Source organism: Dromiciops gliroides, chromosome 6 (assembly GCF_019393635.1).
Source record: "Dromiciops gliroides isolate mDroGli1 chromosome 6, mDroGli1.pri, whole genome shotgun sequence".
In the NCBI taxonomy this organism is placed as follows: Eukaryota; Metazoa; Chordata; class Mammalia; order Microbiotheria; family Microbiotheriidae; genus Dromiciops; species Dromiciops gliroides.
Window position 1 is genome coordinate 180,100,548 of NC_057866.1, and position 8,161 is coordinate 180,108,708.

The following is an 8,161-nucleotide window of genomic DNA, read 5'->3' on the forward strand; positions in this document are numbered from 1 at the left end:
ATTTTAGGAAGGACAGTCATAAGTTAGAGAGAATGAAAAAGGGGGATTTCAGAATCAGGAAAGTTTAAGTTTCATTTTTATGAAGTTGAGTTGAAGGATCTGTGGATTCTTGTTTTGGAGATGAGAAGACTGGGGATGTAGAAGGGTATCAGAAGGACAGAGTAGCAGTCTTCAAGTATTTAAAGGGCTGTTGTATGGAAGAGGGATAAGACCCCAGAAAGTCAAACTTGAAGCAGTGGGAAAATTTTTTTTTAAGCAAATTTTAGAATTAAGGTAGGGAAAAAACTAATAATTAGAACTATCACAATGTAGAATTGATGTCTGAAGATATAGTGGGTTTCTTCTCCTTAGAGGTCTTAAAGCAAAGGCTAGATTGGTATTTGTTGAACAGATTCTGTAGTGATTGTTTGCAGGTATGGTTTGGATATATGTTCAAAGAGGTTCCTTGAAATTCTATATTCCATGGTTAGAAATTAGAGGCAGTTGAGTAGTTGTTATACACTCTGACAAGACATCAGTGTTGTAGAGAAATATCTGGGACCCATATTTATAGAAGGAATAGGTGAAGTCATAGAAGTGATGCAAATATCCACAACAGGGAAGTAGTGTGGGAAAAGGAGAAGAGTGAAGCGGACCAGGGACAGAATCTTAGAAGATACTCATCTTAAATGGTTATGCAAAGATGAGAATTGATCCAAAGAGACAAAGGTTTTAGAGTTAGTAGGAAAACCCATCCAAAGTCAACATTTTACAGATGAGTAAATGGAGGCCCCAACGTATGAATTTACTTTCCTAAGATCACAAAATCAGGAGAACTGAGATTGAACACCTGTCTTCTCTCTCCAATCCAGCAGTCATTCTATTTCATCACACAATTTGCTTTTATTAGGCATAAGATATGGGATTGGGGATTCACATCCTAGAGAATGGAAGTAAACTACCTGCACATAATTGTCCAGTTCATAGGCATACATTTGTCTTTCAAGTCACTGATGTGCATATATCTCAGCAAAGTAGAGTGGAATCTTGGTTATCTATGAATTTGATTAATCTAATCTTGACAGATGATCTGCTATTTCCTGCCCCAAAATACCTCCATTATTTTTCTCAACTGCTTGCTTTTGTATGCAGTTCTTCTTCACAGTTGCCTGAGTTTTCTTCATTTCCTGAGTGTAACTCCAACTTTCATGGGCTTAATTCCTTTCCTCAGAGGGGCACAGAATGGGCTTACCATTTAAGAAAAAAATCAGAAATCACATCTGAGACTTAGGCATTGCTATTCTTTCTTTTGCAGTTGGGGGCACCAAGGACCTTAAAAGTTGCCTTCACTTATGTCCCAAAAGATAATTTTATTTGCCCAAACTAGTGGTTCTTATTGTTTCCTTTGGAGACTTCCCATTACCTAGTGCTATCAGCAGGGTTAGGCTGATTTAGGAGATAAATGGGCATTTGCCTTGTGTCCTCTTGGTTAGCCTGTACTTTTGTTATACTTCTAGCACAGAATTTGGCTCATTGTAAACTAGTGCAATGATAAAGAGAAAGATGAAGGATTTTGTTAGGAAAGGACACCAGTTCAGTTCCCACCTATGACACTTAATCACCTTGGTTTCTTCATTTGTAAAATGGGGATCATAATATCTATAGTACCTATTTTATAGGTTTGTTGGGAAAGATGCAATGAGTTAATATATGTGTTTGTAATATATAGTCTTGAATCTATTAGATAATGTAATATAGATGCATATATAGGGTTACATAAGTAGCAGCTATTGATTATTGCTTATTCTTGGGAAAATAATCTGAAGTAGGAGGAGAGTAAAACAAGTCCTGATTAGTAACAGGCCATCATGGTATTTTTTTTGAGGACATCTAACAGTTTCTAAACATATAAAACATAGCACATCCCCAAAGGTGAGAATGCTAATTTAATATGATTCTTACAAAGGAGGCAGGCAGGCCAGAAGGAGAGGTGGCTTGATGCTACTCTGCAATAGAGGGAGCAAGACCAGATGGAAGGGAAAGAAGCCATATGTGGTCCCTAACTGTACAAAGTCATTTATTCTGAAACTGTGTATTGTGACATCTGTTTGGAGAAATGTGAACATCAAGGAGATAGAGTTACTATGAATCAATGCATTAAGCCATTCATAAATGAAGCATTTAAATTCTCAACACATTAAAGGTATTTCTTTCCCTCTTGGTCAGGAGGACCATATAGAGGATATAGAAATACACATCACCGCTTGACCTGGGAAGCTCTGATTCAAAGGATTTAGGTCTGGGAGTGATCTAAGAGTTTATCTAGTATGACCAAAGCCTAAACAAGAAAATTTTGCAACTGAGAGAAATATCAAACATGGTGTCTTCTATTAGCATTGGGGGCTGGAGCAGATACAGATATCATCCTGTGTAAGAGAACAAAGACCCCCAGGTGCCTGATCGTTGTAGACCAAGACCCTAGGACACTATAGTCTACTGGGTTTGCTGCTGAGGAGTCCTTCTCTGAAGAAATGAAGTGGTCAGTCCAGTAGCTTCCCATTTTAAATAATAATTCTTTTTTTCATTATATTGACAGTAATTTCTTTATTCCTCTCATCCAAGAATCCTGACCATGGGGTGATAGGGATGGAATAGTAATCTCTACAGCAAACCTATAGTATATGTCCTTCAGGGGAGGAAAGTTGGAGTCAACTCTTTTTCTCTTCTAGCCAATCCTGCCCACCCCCAAAAAAAGAATATTCTAAAAGTATCATGACAAAATGGTAGAGTGAGAGAACACTAGTAGCCCAATTCCTTTATTTTTTTCAGAAAACTGCAGGGAAATAATACACCCAAAGTCAAGGAAACTCTTTTAGAAACTAAAGTTAAGCTGAAGTGGAGCCAAATGGATTTAATTCTTAAAGAATCATAAAACCGGGGCAGCTAGGTGATGCAGTGGATAGAGCACTGGCCCTGCAGTCAGGAGAACCTGAGTTCAAATCCAGCCTCAGACACTTAACACTTACTAGCTGTGTGACCCTGGGCAAGTCACTTAACCCCAAATGCCTTACTTTAAAAAAAAAAGACTCATAAAACCATTAGAACTATAGGAAAACTAAGAGATCACCTTTAGAGCCCCCTTACTTTATAGAGGCATAGTGTTATTGTGAGTGCTAGAGCAAGAATTACTATAACAGAAGAGGACAAGAGGTCTCTTGATTCTCAATCCAATGCTGCAGTAGACATATTGCTTAAATTTAGGCTTTTGCAATACAGCTAAGGCTCCCTCAAATGTACTTCCTGGAGCCCTGTTAATTGGCATTGGAACTCAAAACAAATAGCTGAAAAGGAAGGGGATGCCGGTTTCTTTCAATTGTATTCTGTCCCCAAGGGCATCCTACCCCAAGGGCACTAGAGGCCTCAGACAGCTTCCTGGAGTGGCAAAGCAAAGGATGAGTGGTGAGAGGGAATCCCAGAATTGGGTAAGTGGGGGACACAGTTTGTCTACCACTCATGTTTGCTGAATCGTGCTCAGTAATATATGAAAAATCATTCAACAATAGAAATACTTAAAACTAGAGAGCACATATCCCAATTTTGAAAAAAAAAATGGGGGAAGGTAAGAACAGTTTATAAATCATTAGTGAATGAGCTTGATTTTGATTCCTCAAAAAAAAAGAGTTGATTGTATTCTTGAAGAGATGGTTATTGGTAAACAATTGAGCTTTACATCATCTGCTTTTGAATCCTAACTCCTTTTTCCTTTACCATTCACACTTTGTTAAATTACAACCATGGATTTCTTCCACCAATTACTCCTTCTTTTGCTTCTATTTATGTGCTACTGACACAACATGAGTAAATTACAAAGCCATTCTGATTGGGGTCCATCTCAAATTTTTGTTATTGAATCTCAACTGGTCCCTCACTAGAACAAGATAACCCTTCTATTCTCTCCGAATTGTTTATCTGGCCCATTCACCACAGTTGCTGCTGAAAACCTTTTTCTCCTCAGGCCTCTAGGCATACTTCCCACTTTCTTTCAACTAAAGGGCTTACCTCATACTTTACTGAAAAAAAAAATAAAACTGTTCATTTGGAGTTCATTCTTTTCCCCCTCTCCTCATCTCATTATTCCTCTAACTCTCCTCCTTCACTGCAGTTTCTGATAAAGAGGGTGTCCTGTTCTTTACAAAGACCAATTCCTTCTACACATACCTTCTATCTCTTTCAATCCAACTTCTTCAATAGATTGGTGCCACTGTTCTGCGCTCGCTCTCTCTCTGCTCTCTCTCTCTCTTCCTAATATGTATATTTATTCCTACCTCTATAGGTTCTTTCCCTGTTGCCTAAAATATTTTCCAAGTCTCCACCCCCTTAATAAACAAAAACAAAAATACCCCAAGTAAACAAACAAGAAAAAAAAAACAACCTCAGTACATCCCTCCATGCCTGTCAGCTGTTGTTTAATATTTCTCCTTCCATTCTCAAGCTAAATTTCCTGGAAAAAGCTGTTTTTATTCAATGTCCCAATTTCTTTCCTCTCAATGCCTTCTAAACACACTGCAGTCTAGACCAGTGGAGATGCCTAGTCAACATGGATTACCCAAAAGAAAGCAGTAGACAGCAGCATGATGACATAACTAGACAACCTTGGCCCTTCTACAATATTAACATCAATAATATGAATTGCCCTGATAATTACAAATTGGCCATATGTGTACCCTTCATACACATGCCCTGCTCACACAACCTAGTGTCATGTTCCTCCTTCACACATATTCTCTACATGTATCTTTCATACCTGTACCTCATCATGCATGTTGTCTTTGTGAATTTTGTTACCAACCGGTGATACATAGTAACCTGTAGAAGACTGTACTCTATGTATGCTTGAGTTCTTTTCTTGGTAATTTATTTGCAATCATTATTATGTATTTTTGAAACTTTGCACTAGAGTGTGAAATAAGGCTGGTAAAAGTAAACTTATTGGTGAAGGCATGTGGATTCTGGTTCTGAATGGATGCTGACCTACATTAAAACCTCAAAGTTATAATAGTTTTTTTTTTGTTGTTGTTGTTGTTGTTGTTGGGAGGGGAAGGAAACACATATGAGCCAAGGGAAGTGAGAGTTTTATTAAGGAAGAGAATATCAAAGTGGTAAATGTCTTAAATGCAAAATGAGGTAAAAGAGAATGGGGTGGGAGTAGAAGCTGTAGGAATGTCAAGAAGGAAGTTAGTGACAACTTTAAAGAGGATACTTTCATTCAGACTGTAGCAATATAAACTAGAGTATAGGATGCTAAGGAAGGAACATTTCAATGTTTATACCTACCATGTACCAATACAAAACCAAGATTTGCCAACTAACTCTCTTTCAATTTTTGCATCCCAGGACTTTGTATCCTTTCTCTGCTTTCACTCTGGTAGGGTTGGGAAATGCCATCTTTTCCAAATGAATTGCATTAATATTGTGCTACTTTATGACCTGAGCAGAAAATTGTGAATTTTTTGTGGCATTATTTATGCAAATTGGTTTTTAAAGAGTTACATATTCTTCAGATATTTGTGCCTTCTGGGACCTATCTTTGGATGTAGAAATGGAAAATTCAACTATGAAAAAAGGGAATGAAAAATGATTTTCTAAAATAAAATAAGAGAAAACAATATGGTTCATAAATAGGACATAAAGTCAACTCATGAGTGACTGTGCTGAATGAGTTGTGCATTTTCCACCACTAATATCCATATCAAAATTTGTTTTCTGTTTATGTGTTATGATGATTTTTCTAACTGCTAGGGCAAGGCATATTCTACTTATGATCTGACATAAGTAATAATAGAGATTCAACCATTAAAGAATATCTGACAGTTATGACAGTGAATCACGAAGCAAGGAAGAAAAGATCTTTAACTGAATAGTATTAGAACAAGTAAAAATTCTACTTGGTGACAAAAATATATCACTAAACTTACTTTGAGATTTACCTTCAATTTATCTTCAGAATGTAGACATTTTTATTGTTCTTTTAAATGATGACTAGCAATGATGGTTTAGGAAAAACCTCTTAATTTGCGTAATCTATTCCAACTAGACATGAAACAGAAATTAATCCTCATCTTTATATGGTGCTCTCCACCCCCACAACCCCCAGAGATTTTAAAATGCTAGAATAGAAATTAATTCCTACACATGTTGGCATCTTCTAACACAAATTTTCACAAAGTATGTAGAACATTTCCCCATGATTCACAGTCATATGCATGTGAACCTTAAAATACCATTTTCTACATCTTGTATAGATACAGTAAGTATCCATGTGAATATGGGATTTAAGTCAGTGCAAATATCTAGATAACTGGGGTGCTACTTTTTTTTTCTTAAATTAACTCATTGAGAGAATTTTAGCCTGAGTTATGGGGGAAAAAATCTCAATTTCCTATTTTTGCTAGGAAAACCTAGTCATATTATAGAATTGAAACTTTCTATAGTGAGGCTGGAGCATTTCCATGTCAGAAAGTTTTGCCATATTCTACATGAGTATCAAAAATTATTTGGATTGGTTTTATTCACCAGATATTTCTTAATCCTTGGGCTCATGTCTAGGAAGGTGAGAGTGGATTAGAGAGAAATCTCAGCTTAACCTTTCATTTTATACCATGCTCAATGGGTCTGATTCAATCAAAGAACTAATAAGAATTCATTCCAAAGGAAGGTTTTTGATCAAATCATACTCCAAGGACTCTTCATGGTTATGTGATAACAGAATCACATTTTTGGCTGCATTTGCTATAAATACAATTATAATGACCTATTACTCTTCATTATCAAACTCAATCTAGAGTTGAAATGGTTCTACTGCTACCAAGTCAACTGTGCTTCTCACATCCTATGGGTAGTAAACTCCAACCTCCTACTCCCCTAATCCTTGTAATTCAGAGTTGCTATCAGCCAAGTAAAAGTAAAATAAAATATATTAAAAAAAAAACAAGAAAAAAAAAACCTTCTTCCTCTCTTAAAGATCCTCTTCTCTCATTTACATCCAGAAAATGCCTTATCTCTTCCCTAATCTTATCTTCTTTCCACTGTATCTCTTGGGACCCTGTTCCTATCTTGAAAAGACTTTCCTGAAATGTACTTATACTCTCCATCTTATTTGTAGTCATAGAAATGTAGTTCCCCTCTGGAAGACACAGCATAGGTATCATGTCATTGGGAACTTCTTCTTGTCCCTCCCCCGACACACTAATCAATGTAGAGAAGTAAACATGCTACTCACTGATACATCCAAATTCCCCCCTCTATAACCATCCTCTGCCACTTATCCTCTTTTTACAATGACTTCATCTTTCTTTATGACCTTGTTCACATCTTTGTTGTAATAATTAACAGGCATCCAGGGTATTATCTTTCCTTTATTTACATACCTGGTTTATCACATTCCTTTCCAACTAATGTCTTGTCTTATGCTTATGGGCAGAGAAAGAGAGAGAGAGAAGGAGAGAGAGGAGAGAGAGAGAGAGAGAGAGAGAGATGACTAGACAGACATATAGCTAGTCATATATACTATACTGATATCCCCTCCAGCATCCGAGAATATCAAATATCTCAGCTCCCATTAGATTTTTCTTCACTCTACCTCAGCCTATAGTTCATGGTTATAGCTTAGGTCAATCATGCATTGCTTAATTTCTGAAATTTATACCTGTAATCATAAACTCCTGTCCATCTTTATCCCTTGTCTCATTCTCCTAAATATATATTATTTTTCCTCACCATGAACTCTACCTCTTTCCATACCTCTCCCTTCTCTTAGTCTATTACCCCTCCTCTGGCCTCCAGTTTCCTTTCCTTCAGAGGTTATAACCTTAAATGTGTATAGTACGAATGTGGATTTTTCTCTGTCCTTGTTGTGTCCTTAGTTTCTGTGGTTTATCTTTATCATGTACCTCCTTGCTTCTCATGTGTTACTCAGTGTTGCTAGAGAAAGTCAAACTTAGCTGAATAGTTCAGCTACAAAAGTGTTTGTTTTGTGCTTTTCAAATCTAATTTAAACTTGGCCCTCAATGCAAAAAATACTCAGGAAATACTTAAAAAAAAACCTTCCTATATTAATTCTGTCATAGTTGTTAAAAGTATCTCCATTCCTCAAGTAAATCATAGAACCCTCTCTCCTTTCTCT